Source organism: Wyeomyia smithii, chromosome 3 (genome assembly GCF_029784165.1).
Source record: "Wyeomyia smithii strain HCP4-BCI-WySm-NY-G18 chromosome 3, ASM2978416v1, whole genome shotgun sequence".
Classification (NCBI taxonomy): Eukaryota; Metazoa; Arthropoda; class Insecta; order Diptera; family Culicidae; genus Wyeomyia; species Wyeomyia smithii.
In genome coordinates this window covers 210,006,923-210,021,198 of record NC_073696.1, presented here as the reverse complement: position 1 = coordinate 210,021,198, position 14,276 = coordinate 210,006,923, and the positions used below count along the sequence as shown (strand labels likewise).

The 14,276-nt window shown below is 36.9% G+C and overlaps 1 protein-coding gene across 1 annotated transcript in view; it reads right to left on the bottom strand.

The window, feature by feature from the left end:
* Positions 1-14,276, bottom strand: part of LOC129727809 (WSCD family member AAEL009094) — a 116,923-nt gene that overhangs the window by 82,712 nt on the left and 19,935 nt on the right. Inside the window, exon 2 of the mRNA XM_055686012.1 lies at positions 12,156-12,318. The gene's annotated coding sequence lies outside the window, so the exon portion shown is untranslated. The remainder of the gene's footprint in view (positions 1-12,155; positions 12,319-14,276) is intronic.

Sequence of the window (14,276 nt, the reverse complement as noted above, 5' to 3'; positions counted from 1 at the left end):
CACAATAAAGCATGGCGGACCCAATGCTTCTAAAACTCAAATGATAATTTTTCCGCATAAGCCTAGGGCTTCTTTCCTCAAGCCAAACAATAATCACGTTGTCAAGATGAATGGGGTTATTTTAAGTTGGTCCGACAAGGTTAAGTACTTGGGACTAATTTATGATAAAAAACTTATTTTCAAAGAGCACATTGAGAGTATACAAGCCAAGTGCATCAAATATACGAGATGTTTATATCCTCTCATTAACAGGAATTCTAAACTTTATTTAAAGAACAAACTTTTCAAAGGATTCAGAATAGAATTCTGAAAATGATTTTGAAGCGTCCTCCTTGGTTTGGTACACTCGAATTACATAGACGTACTGGTGTTGAACCATTAGAAGCTATGTCAAATAAAATAATTAACAATTTTCGACAAAAATCGTTGCAATCCTCAATTGCTACGATAAGCTCTCTTTATAGCCAATAAGTTGGCAATTAAGTTAGCTGTAAGTTTACTTCCCCTTTTCTGACAAGTAGGTTTAAATCCCTACGAATGATAAGTCCTAATTGCGAAAGCAAACAAATCCTAACAATTAAAATTACAAATTTCTAACAGTGTTGAGAAGTCACAATTTGTGATTGGACACACATACTCATTATTTACTAATATTTATTATAAATACTTAAGCTACTAACAAATCCCCCCTTTCAAAAAAAAAAAAAGCTTGGCGGAGCTGGTGTTGGTACCAGAGCTCGGAAAAAGTGACAGAACTGTGTGAAGGCGAATAATAAGAGCATTCAGAGTACAATATTTCCAGCTATTTCATTCTATTCTATCCCTCATACAGCATGCTCTGATAAAAACTTTTTACCGTGCCGATAGCGGTGTGAATCTCTCGTTCGTTCAAATATCAACTACCTTGCGCTTGCTTGACTGAAGTTTCTGTTCAAAATTCTATCAATTCGCTGGATTGATAGTGATTTTTGAATTTCTAGTGCTGAAATAACTATCAGCCATTGGATTCTTGTGAAATGGTTTTCTAGTAACAATAATTTAAAGAATCATGCTTCATCCTGTAGAGCACCCAATGCTTGTTGTAGCCTGACGAAACTAAATAGGCGCTATTAGAGTGCCTATATATAATTAGAGTGGCGCCGTGTCATCCAAAGTAACGCTGGTAACACTGGTAACACTGAACATCCTTTCTCTTTTCCCCACACTTGTTTAATAGGTTGTTTGCTCAATTGGAATGACACTTACAGATAAATTTCATTCTAATTTTGACAGAGTCGCCACTCTATATATTTACAGGCACATTAGGCGCTATAAGTTTGATATCATTCATTACTTTCTTGAACGAAAGAATGGCAAAGCATGACAAAAAGTAACACCAGCCGAATCAGTAAAACGTTGAATTTGGTGTAAGGGTAACTAGATTCAATTCAGTATCACTGCAAAAGGTGAGAGTGAGTGTACAGTTAGCTACATTTCAGGTGTATTCCAAGCATTGAATGTGAGATTTTGGAGCTCTGGTTGGTGATCTGGTGAAAATTGATGGTATTTTGACAAAACTGAGCTGGAAAACAAATTTGTGTTCCAGCAAGATAACAACCCGAAATAATCGCGTAGAAGACAAAGACATTTTTCCATTCTTTCCATATTAAACCTCTGGAATGACCCCACAGAGTCCATGTCTGAACACAATAAAGAATTTGTGGGCCATCTTGGATTCACGAGTTCATAAGACAGGCATAACTATTTTCAAGCCCTTGGAAGATATTGACCCACAACACCTCAAAAAATCTGGTGGAGAGTATGCGGAAACGTTTGCAACAACTGTTGAAGGAGGACACATCAACTACTGAACACTCAACAGGTTGAATCTACACCCTATGTTTAAGTAAATAAAAAGTGGGCACTTTATTTTGTCAAACGTTGTTATAGAACTGTCAAACGTTGTTATAGAACTTTTACTTAAATCGCGGTTTTCTGTACACGAAAGGGAAACTCAGGTAGGTGGGCACTTTTTTCTGGCGGTGACTGTAAACACCGACTATAAGTTACTCTCCAAAATTCTATGTCGTCGACTATCACCGAACTATTTTGAAGGTGTGATGGTGACCTTCTAAATAGTTCGGTGATAGTGGGGATACGAGTGACACGAAGTTAAGGCAGTCTATTCAGCTCTTTGGTGTCGCCGATGAGATTGATATATTTTTTGAACCCCTGAGAAGATGACGGAGACGTACATCTGACTGGAGGCCGGAGTCAGAGGATTGGACTGGCCATTAAAGCGTAGAAGACTAAGTACATGAGAGGAAGAGGTTCTAGAGTCAACCTCCTACCACGAATTCAGGTTCCCGGTGAAGAAATTGAGGTAGTTGATGAATATGTGTACCTGTACTCACTAGTGACTGCTGACAACGACACCAGCAGCGAAATTCGCCGACGCCTCATGGCACGAAATCGGGCATACTTTGGACTCCGTAGGACGCTTCGCTCGGGCCTCCCGACACGAAGGACCCCTAGTCCTGGGCCAGACGTAAAGACAAAGTTAAGTTTTTACCTCCAATTTTTTTAAGAAAAGAGGGCCTCTCGAAAGTGTCTGCCTTGGCCCCCCACCTAAATCCGGCCCTGGTGAATATGAAACATTCACTTGAAATAGTTGTTAAGTTTAAGATTAATAGGATTTAAGATTTTGATTTGATTTCTTGGTAAAAACTATATGAAACTCATTCGTCCGTTGCTTACTTCAGAAACATGTCGTATGAAATACTGATTGAAAAATACTAATCTTACAACTCTTTATCTTTATGTGTCCTAGAATACAACTTTTTAAAGATTCACGTACCTGTCAAAGTGAACCCTTGCATGCCAAGAGCAAATTTTACATATTTTCGAAAAATTCCTCTAATTCTACAACACTCAATTAATTTAATCGAACAAGTTATAAACAATACAAAAAAAAAAACTGACTCTAGTTAAGTTAACTGAATTAAGGGTAAGTTACGTTAAATTTGGAGAGCTGAGTTTAGTTTGATAAAAGGTTAAAAGACATAATTTTCAACCATTATAATTTCATACTATCACCGGAAATCCCTACCTCGAAGTAATTAACTCACATCACCGTAAGGACCACACAGCAAAACGAGAGGAACTACCTAAAACCAGCACACTGTCCTTTACGCTGCCCATGTAACGATCCTCACAGAGGCCGGTTTCCGGTGCCGGTTTCTAAACCGATTGAATAAGTTTGCTGCAAATAGCACTACGTGCCCGCAGGAGACTTGCACTAATGGCGATGTACGGTTTGAAAAGGATTTTTTTCAACCAAAACGGGCCAGCTTGATTGAGTTTTCCCTGAACCGACGTGCATTAAGAAAATTCCAAAGGAGAGTGACATTTGTTCTAAGAAGGTTTGATTCGTGCTAACGGTGTTTTTTTTTTCTCAGGAAATCAAAACCGTGTGGACAAATTAAGCCAACAATTCTCAAAAGCTTTCACCGCATACACACCGGTAAGTTCGAAGCATAAAAACAGAATATTTTAATGAATTGTCGTTTCCACTTATTTTGCGATTCAAAACAGAAAAACAACCCCGAAATGACGCAATTCATCGCATCAAACTCACTGAACAATTTATTACATCATTTAATTAGAAACACTTTATGGGTATTTATGTAGAGCTCGTAAACAAATACCCAGCCGTAAAAATACTCACCACCATTGACGAGTAATGGAAGATACACAGTTTACGGCTGGGTATTCGTATACGAGCTCGATGTGAAGACCCCTTTTGTTTCTGCCCCGGTTACTTCGTATTCAATATGCAGCAGCATTGTCCTCGACCTATCGATGCGACGCTCGACCGGCCTGACCGTGAATCTCCCCCCGGGCCTGACCGACCTAGCACAAGCCTGCCATGGTTCATATGACACCGCTCATGCTTCCGTTGAGTTACCACGTACATACAGAAAGGATGCTGGACTCTCGTTTGGCACCCCCGTAGCAGGAAGGAAATGTGAAAATGTTCATAATTACACCGCCGCCTATACTTCATGTGAGCTGGCAGGTCAACGGAAAGTGCGTTTGTTCGCCTGAGTGGCAATATCTGTTGAAGCCAGGGGGGTGCACAACTTCCTGCCGAATTCGCCGCCTGTTTCAACTCCAGCCATGTTTTCGGTCGGATGTCACCACTGAACAGGAGTAAATTTTAACTCTGGTATTAATGTTTTTCGCATAGAGCGCATCACTTTCCATCGAAACTACCGGAGGCTCATGTCGTGTCAGCCTGTCTCTGTTCCTCATTTTCTGCCGTCGGGAACGGAACAGAATTGCACAGCATCTCACACAAAGCATGACACATTCTATCATGCGATGGTTCTTGCAGTTTTCTATACCTGTTCGTAGCAATTGCTGCAAAAATGTGCACGGATGCAGAACAGCATCATCACTATGGGGTACCTGTATTCTACGATCTGTACTCCATTACGGCTACATGGGATCCAGATGCCATACCAAGCCCGCTTACCGGTGAATCTGTACACGTTATATAAGTTGTAAGTGAGAGTGAACGTAAGGTGCAACCTCAAGTCCCTGATATCTGACACGCAAAATAACTGGTAATTTGATCTAACAAAGTTACTGATTGGTTAGTAATTAGTTTTACTGTCATTTTTACTCTATAAAAGAGAATAATGTCAATAAAATATGAAGTGTTGCAGTACCCGAATAAAGTAGGATAACAGCCCTCAGGGCATCTGAATAACAAATCATGGCATTTTTGGATTCATTTCGTTGTTCTCTGTTATCTAAATATGGAATATCATGTTATAGGATTTGGCTTACTTGATAACAAGACATCACATCATGTTATCGTTTTGTTGTTCAACTTTACTCGGGTACTCTTCTTAGTTCTAATATACGCTGAATGAGAAATTTAGAATTGTTACTGCATTGCCGCTGAAAATGTGAAAAACTATTTTGTCGTGTACCTGGAGAACGATTTTATTCAAAATCATCCATTTTTTCACAATGCGAATTAATTTCCATTTACTTTTTGGTTTTCGATTTACATGACTTTATATAACTTTCGATTAGTATAACTTTTATACAGAAAGCCATTCGGAAAAAGACGATTAGGATAAATTAGAATATAATGACCGTCAGTACTATTGATGTTAAACATGTTTGTTCAAATTGGTTTATCCCTTGAGCCGCGGATCGATCTTGCAATAGATATTGATTTTTGAGTTAGTTATAAGTTAAAAAACAATGATGAAAATGCATACAAATACTCTCAGTGCAGAAAGAATGGTATAGAAATAAAAGAAAATCTCCTTTAAAGGTAGCAAAATTATAGATCATAATTGACAATGAAATATATTATAAATTATCAAAAATTCTGGTATGGACACCGAGTGAAGATTCGGGTAACCATTTTGTGAAAAAATGTAGAATTTCATCTTACTATCTTATTATTAAAAAAAAACCTCGAATTAACCGCGGAAAACTTGTGCCATTCATTATTAAAGAAAATACGAAATACTTCACAGACTGAAGAAAATTTGAAATGTGGGGAAATAAAAAAATTTAAAAATAAAACGAATAAACTATCCTACCCATCAAAATAGGTAGGTTTCTTTTCAGGTATTGCATACCCAAACTATATAATGAAAAGAACACATGAATAGAAACGTCTATAGAAACCTAATGTGAAGAGATAAGATCTATGAAATCAGATGATTCAAAATAACTAAAGAATCAAAATAGGAATAACAAGCATGAAAAAATGAAAACTAAATATACACGAAATGTCATATAAAACTAATAAAACGAGCAAAAGAGGAAAAAGTTATTAACAAAACGCAAAAGTTAATGATTAACAGCCAAACTCAAATGTCGAAAGTCAGAAATAGGAACTGGAAAAACTTTAATTCAAAAGTTAAAGAAAACAATAAAAAAATGAATGGCTAAGACTCGAGGTAGAAAGTCAAAAGCCAAAAATGAAAATTCAAAAATCAGAAACAAAAAATAATAAGTCAACATTAAAAAGATTAAATTGAAAAATCAAAATAAAAAAGTCAGAAGTGTAAAGTCATATAAATAATACAGTGTAAAGTGTGAAATGTAAAGTGTAAAATTTAAAATGTAAAATGTAAAGTGTAAAGTGTAGAGTATAAAGTGTAAAATGTAAAACGTAAAGTGTAAGTGTAAAGTGTAAAGTGTAAAGTGAAAAATGTAAAGTGTGAAGTGTAAAGTGTAAAATCTCAAGTGTAAAATGTAAAGTGTAAAAGTGTTAAGTATAAAGTGTAAAGCGTTAAGTGTAAATGCAATGCGTAAATTGTTAAGTGTGAAGTGTAAAGTGTGAAAGTGTAAAGTGGTAAATGAGAAGTGTTAAGTGTAAAGTGGTAAGAGAAAAGTGAAAAATGTTAAGTGTAAAGTGGTAAGTGTAAAATTGTAAAGTGTAAAGTGTAAAGTGTAAAGTGTAAAGGGTAAAATGTAAAGTGTAAAGTGTGAAGTGTTAAGTGTAAATTGTAAAATGTCAAGTGTCAAGTGTAAAGTGTGAAATGTTAAGTGTAAAAGTGTAAAGTGTGAAGTATTAATTGTAAAATGTTAAATGAAAAGTGTAAAGTGTAATGTGTAGAGTGTAAAGTGTAAAGTGTTAAGTGTGAAGTGTTAAGTGAAAAGTGTAAAGTACTAAGTGAATAGTGTTAAGTGTAAAGCGTAAAGTGTAAAATGTAAGGCGTAAATTGGTAAGTTTGAAGTGTAAAGTTTAAAGTGTAAAGTGTGAAGTATAAAGTGTAAAGTAAAAAGTGTAAAGTGTACATTGTAAAATTTCGAGTGTCAAGTGCAGTGTTAAATGTAAAGTGTAACAGTGTTAACTGTGAAGCATAAAGTGTAAAGTATAAAGTGTAAAGTGAAAAGTTAAAAGTATAAAGTGTAAAATGTAAAGTGTAAATTGTAAAATTGTAAAAGTGTCAAGGGTGAAGTGTAAAATGTGAAGTGTAAAAGTGTAAAGTGTTAAGTATAAAGGGTAAAGGGTCAAGGGTGAAGTGTAAAACGTAATGCGTAAATTGTTAAGTGTGAAGTGTAAAGTATAAAGTATAAAGTGTGAAATATAAAGTGTAAAGTGTTAAGTAAAAAGTGTGAAGTGCTGAGTGGTAAGTGAAAAGTGTTAAATGTAAAGTGTAACGTTAAGTGAAAAGTGTAAAGGGTAAAGTGTAAAGCGTTAAGTGTGAAATGTAATGCGTGAATTGTTGATTTTGAAGTGTAAAGTATAAAGTTGTAAAGCTTTTAAATATAACGTCTTTATTCGTCAGTAGTCTTTTATCGAATGGCTTTTGAAATTTTATCTCTATCTGTCAACCTATGTCAACGCCTACCTAAGTTAACTAATATTTACTACAACTCGGGCATCCTGACATTTACGATGTCCTGGTTGATTGCAAGAGAAACATAGAGTATTCCTCTGGCTCGATGTTGCACTCAAACGAATCATTCGAAATGCTTGAACAATTTCACACACAGTTTTAAAATCCAGCAGCCTTGCTTGATTTTTCAACATGTTATCTTCAATTCCTTCAACGATGTAATCTACCAATTCCTTCTCGTTTAAATCTAATCGTTGTCCAAGAATCCTTTTTGCTTGACAATATTCCGCAAAAGTTTCCTTTCCATACCATTTCCTGCTTTGCAAACGTTGTCTTAGGTGAAAATTATTGTCCGGAACACTAAACATTTTCCTCAGTTCCTCCAAGGTTTCAGTGTAATCGCGAAGCATGAACCGTGCATAAGAATGCAACCAAATTTGAGCATTTTCTTTCAACTGCCGAATTATGACCAATTTCATTAACTCGTCGTCTACTGCTAACGCCCGCTTAGTACTCTGGACCACAGCAATTGAATGTTCCACATCGTCATTTTCATTTCCGTAAAACATTGGGAGAAATTCGCATATTTCATCCAACCGAAAGCGACACGCTATTTGTCCAGAAAACGCCTCATTTTCAAAATGCTCTAGTCTTGCAGCTGCTGAAGCTTGTCTAGCGAAATTTACTGGCCCAAATGGTACAGGGATGTTTCCAAGACCAGTTCCTGTACTTGCTTCTAACGTACTTGTAACAGATGCCATAACTGGTTGAGAAGATATCGTAGCAGCATTCATTGTGATCCCTGCATTCGATTCAACGTCAGAAATAATTTCACTTTGTCCACCGACGATATTTCTTGTTTCCATTGGTCTTGTCGGAACATCTGGATCGCTTCCAACTACTTCGAGTTGCGATGAAGTTTTCTGATTTCGTAAAAACATTCTCGATCCAACTTCTGAAATTGTAGAGCTTTTAAATATAACGTCTTTATTCGTCAGTTGCCTTTTATCGAATGGCTTTTACAATTTTATCTCTATCTGTCAACCTATGTCAACGTTAACTTATATTTACTACAAAAGTGTAGAGTGTAAATTTTAAAGTGTAAAGTGTGAAATGTAAAATGTCAAGTGTCAAGTGTAAAGTGTAAAATGTAAAGTGTAAAGTAAAAAGTGTAAAGTGTAAAGTATTAAGTGTAAAATGTAAAGTGTAAAATGTAAAGTGTAAAATGTAAAGTGTAAAATGTAAAGTGTAAAGTGTAATGTGTAAAGTGGTAGGTGAAAAGTGTAAAATGTGAAAGTGTAAAGTGTAAAGGGTGAAGTGTAAAGTGTAAGTTGTAAAATGCAAAGTGTAAAATGGAAAGTGTAAAGAGTAAAGTGTCAAATGGAAAGTGTAAAGTGTTAAGTGTAAAGTGTAAAATGTCATGTGTAAAGTGAGAAACGTGAAGTGTAAAGTGCAAAGTCTATATTGTAAAGTGTAAAGTCTAAAATCTGAAAACTGAAAACTGATGTCTAAAGTCGAATATCTATAAAAGTCGAAAGTCAAAGCCAAAAATCAAAAATCAATCATCTAAAGCCAAAATCGAAAATCAAAAATACAAATTCAAAAGTCAAAAGTCAAAGGGTAAAATACAGTCAAAAGCCAAAAATCCAAAGCTAAAAATCACAAATCAACTGGGTCACATTATTTTAGACGTTTTGATAAAACCATGTGGCAATTGCGGTGTAGCTTAGCTATGAGACTAAACCTCGACGATAATTCTGATTGAAGATAATTTCAAAATTATATTATATCCTTGAAATCGACAACCGCAACATACTGCAATAATCAAATTTGCTAGCTCTCCAAGGAATAGCAAAGTTTGAATGTACGAAAAAAGCTGGTTGTCTTTTTTCGCTTGGTTGGACAACAGCAGCAGTGACGATACTGACGATAATATGCTAATCAGGTGCGCCTGTAGCAAATTAGTTCAGGTTTTCTTATCGCTTGGTACTACGTGTGCCAGTGAAGTACAGTATATCATAGCGCATGATCTGTACACGAGTTAGTCATAAACGGTTATGCAAGAGCAATTCATATTTATGACCCTTAAAAATCAGCATTGAATTTGACCATCACATTGTGCGAGGTCTTTCAGTAAATAATATGAAAAATCAATAGTTGAACAACTGACTATCCACTGCACCCTGCCTGTCCGTCAAACCTCCACCATTCCTATGTATAAATACAGTTTAGTATGGTGAAAATGTTGGACGCAAACAGAGATAGTCCTTGTAGAATGCACCACTTACTTTGGCTGCTGTGTAGAGCCAGACTATATATAAATAAGAAAAAAAGTAGGAGGGTGGTATTCAAGACACGACCGCATGACGTTGGACTACGGTATTCTTATATTCCATTAAAACAAATAATAGAGAGAATTGCAACTCTAGTATTTGCTGCAATTTTATCTTACAGTGCATTTCTGGATGCTGAGACGTTAAAACGTTATAAATAATAATATATACTAAAAGAATGGATATCTTTTATTTAATCGCTGTCATTTCATACATATTCGAATCAACCCTTTGTTTGCTGCACTACCAAGACAATCTTTTAATTGAGCGAATTGGTAAAATTTTCCTATCCAAGCAAAAAGCAAACTTTACGAAACTATCTGAAATTGGAGCCCAGAACGATTCAACCGAAAATTTTAAATTTGAAAATTGTTTGACATTTAATCGATAAAACTCATGCTAGATTAGTTCCAGCCCAGCATATAACTTCATATATTTGAAAAAAAAAAAAAAACGTTTGGTTCAATAACTCAATATAGCAAGAGCTCAATCACACGTTTTTCGGTAGGTGTTATCAAGGTTTGGGCGAGTGACAGGAAAATATCTTAACTTCTTCAGTTGTGATTTAGAGCATTTCTAATTGTTTTGTTATTTTTCACGATAGCGACAAGTTTGTTTCTTTCTCTGTGTGCGAGAAACAAAATCAAAACCGCGCACCGAGAAACAAAAACGAAAATTTAATGAATGCTCATTGAGAAAACTTGCAACTCTTTTTACCAATAACTTATGATACTCAAAAGAACCCGTTTTGATCTAAATCAAATTTCTAGTAAATAAGTGTTGATCATTCATAGGTAGTAATTTTTCCTCGATGAATAAAGACTGACTGAAGAAGTTAAAATCGCTGCTGTAAAATCAAATTCACAACTGTGTTCGTTAAGACGTTTTAATATTTTCAATGACATAATAATCTTCGATAAACACCCGCTATAGTTATTCACACACATGCTATAACTATCTAAACACGCGTTAAAACTATTCATACACACGCTGTAGCTATAGCTATCCATACACACGCTATTCCTTTCCATACATCCGATACAACTATCTATACACACGCATAAGCTATCCAACCATGTGCTAGTACTATCCATACATACGCTATAACTAATCATTACACACGCAGCAGCTATCCACACACAAGCTATAACTATCCGTACACACGCTGAAGATATACACGCAATAGCCATAATATGCTTCACATGCTAGTGTCTTACACACGCTATAGCTAGCCATACACACGCAACAGCGCCATCCCTATCATCGCAAATGTCATACAATACAGATGCACATACGCTATATGTGCACACTGCACACACACCCAACGTTTTCACCCAACGATATCTGAATTGGATTACCGCTGGTGGGGTCCAACTCAGATCGAAGGAGCACCGAACTGAATGAAGAAATGCAGCTTCCCACTACCTCCGCCGCTGCTGCCTGATACCACCGCTCTGGTTCTGCTGCAGCTCAGTTTGGCCGCTGGAATCAGCCACCGCTGCTGATTATACAATGACTGCTATGAGACGACACAGGCTATTATATAGCCCAAAGCAAAAATCCATCCGCGAGCAAACAAGAAGCAAGCTTGTGATTGGTTGGATGTGCACGACTTTTAACACAACTTTTAACTAGTTTAGTATCGAAAACATATTTAAATTATTATATGACAATCTTGCGCAATATTTCCCCTATCAATCAAGCCATTGGTGTTTAGAATCTGTTCAGTGGTAATGATAAAAGAAGCATTTTAAAACGGTGTTGAAACACCTGTTGCAGCTACCGAAAGCGAGCTCGTTATTGGTTGAAAGCTGTGAGACTGTTTACAAAGTCAGATCGGTTGTATCCGTTAGTGTCGACTGTGCTTGTGAAGAGAGGTGGTGATTGGTTGCTCGGTATGATTTAGACAATCGATGTGATTTATCAATTTTTCAATAGTGTATCTCGAACAATAGGTTATTTTTGTTACATAAATTCAACCGTAAAAGAATTTCTGATCGGTTGATGCCAAAACCTCGAAATTCTGAAAAGAAATGACTGATATATAAGCGCTCAAAATCTGACCACTTTTCTCTGGTTTTCCCCGGTTGAATTACTAGATTTTCAAATTCAGGTGCCTAACTTCGATATAGACGTTAGTCCAACGTCAAAAAAGAGGACGATTAAATTGATGCTAAATTCAAATTATCCTCTATCTGTGCTTCTTTGTAATTGCAAGCTGTGGGTACATGAACCACCACACCATTTCCCCGCTTGCTACACCGCTTCCTTAGTTGCAGATAGCGCAATGTCCTTGTGCTGTTATTATGCAATTCAGCGCAATTAAATGTTTTCACTTAACGACAGACGAAGAGCGTACTTGAGTGCAGTCCGGTTCGTAGAATATTTGTTATGGCAGTTGTCTGCTGGGACGCGTTTAGTGTTCTGTCGATTCCCAGAAAGTTTCATCCGAACGCGTACTTACCATTGTATCCACCATCCGCCTTTAAAGTACTAACAGAACCGGTCCGATTTCACACAAATGACTGAATTCACTGTATTATTTCACTCCATTGTCCACAAACGAGCCGAGGGGTGGTTGAAACCGAGTTTGCTTCGCTTTGTCTGCTGTTTATCGTAACAATCTCCTGAAAGGAAAGGAAATTGAAAATTTTGTTAAGTAGTTTCCGATTTCATTGTTCTTCCGATAGTCAGTTGTCGGTATTTTAATATTACCGGAGCGAACATAAAATCGAAAAGAAGGATGTTGCGGGAATCGAGAGGAAAGCTATAAACAATGCGATGTTTTTAATCTAATTCTGTTCGGGTTTTCTCTCGTACATGTTTTTCGTTCAAACACACGACACGATGATGGTGGCGATGGCGACGGGCGGATGCAATTTTCCACCGACACTTTCTTTCTCCGACGGCGTCAATGTTCAACCCCCATTATCACCCAGAACTGAACCATGCTGCTGCCACTGTTGTTCACGCTCACACTCACACTCAGCGGTGCGAGATGTGTTGTACTTACAGGCGCACCCCTGCTGATTTGCTAACACTCTTTCTCTCTGCTGGCCGCATACCGGCACCGTGTTCGCAAAAACGACGGAAGTGCGTCATGTAAAACAATGATGTGCACTAGAAAGCTGAAGCAGAATGGAGAAGGGTTTTCCGCTTGCTGGCGTGTGCTTCGGATGGAATGTTGTTTTTTCTATTTTAGTGAATAGCAAATATATCATCAATATCTTGGACGATGATTTTACCCATAGTTTCAGGATTCGACTAGACTTAGCAAGTGTTAATATTTGGAAATCGGATCATCATCAGCATCAAATATATAAATGATTTTTATTTTCTGCACCTTATATTGGTAAAAACTTATGAAAAAAAGGCTTTTCTAAGTTATTCGAAATTTTTCAATACAAATTTGTCTAAGTTATTCTATTCTTCGAAGCATGAGCAAATATAACTCGTAATATTCGATTTACTCAGTTTGTTATACGCGGGGGTACGTACATCGCGGAAAAACGAGTTAATAGAAAAAAAATCCGCGTATAAAAACGCATAATTTGAAAATCCTTCGATTTAAAAATCCGCGTGAAAAAAAACCGTTAATTCGAAAATCCATGTAGAAAAATACCTAGTAAAAAATCTGAGTGTATCTCTGACGATCCACTTTCATCAAACCACTTTGAATTATTACGCATTAGTAGATACAATGACCGGCACAAAAAAAGATCCACCCCCAGGAGGAAATTTTTTTTCGAAAAAAACTCGTGTTTTTCTAACACACCATTATTTCAATTTTTGGAACATAAAAGTTGATCTCCTAACTTCATTTTTCTGGAGAAATATAATTGATTTTCATTTAAAAACATTTAAATAAAATGTTTACTCAATGGCTAGTTTTTTTAAGCATGACAGAAAAAAAGTTCCACCACCGTAATATTTGTTTTCCGTGTATTTCACGTTGGTTAACCCCCCGGTGTTGACACTTCAATGTTTTTGTTTGTCGAAAACATTTTATGTAGAGGGCGTAAGACAACTTCAAGTGTTGATTAGAGCTGATTATAAAGCTGTGAGAAATGACAGGAGGAAAAATTTCCATGCAGGTCCGAAACCTTATTGTGCGTGATGCTAAGCGTGGGGAATCTCAACGGAAAATAGCGGAAAAATTTGGAGTCAGCCGTGGAGCAGTGCAAAAGATCATAGGAAAACATAAAGAGCTCGGTAGTGTTGCTGATCGACCGGGAAGAGGGGCAAAACGCAAAAGCAGCGCGCGAACCGATGACTTGATCATCCGGCAGATCAAGAAAGATCCAAGCACAACCGTGCGAGCCATTGAGGAACGGTTGGATTTGACGATCTCTGACGTACCATTCGACGGCGCATAGCAGAAAAGGATTTGAAGAACTATTTTGCTAAAAAGAGACCGATGCTTAGCGAAGTGAACAGAAATAAACGCCTCCTCTTTGCCAAAAACCACATCAACAAGCCCCACGGGAAGCTCTTCAATAAGAAACGGCGATTAAGAGTTTGGTGGAAAAGCGATGAGGGGCTCCAGGCAGAGCCGGATTTACGATTGTGGGGGCCCGGGGCCCAG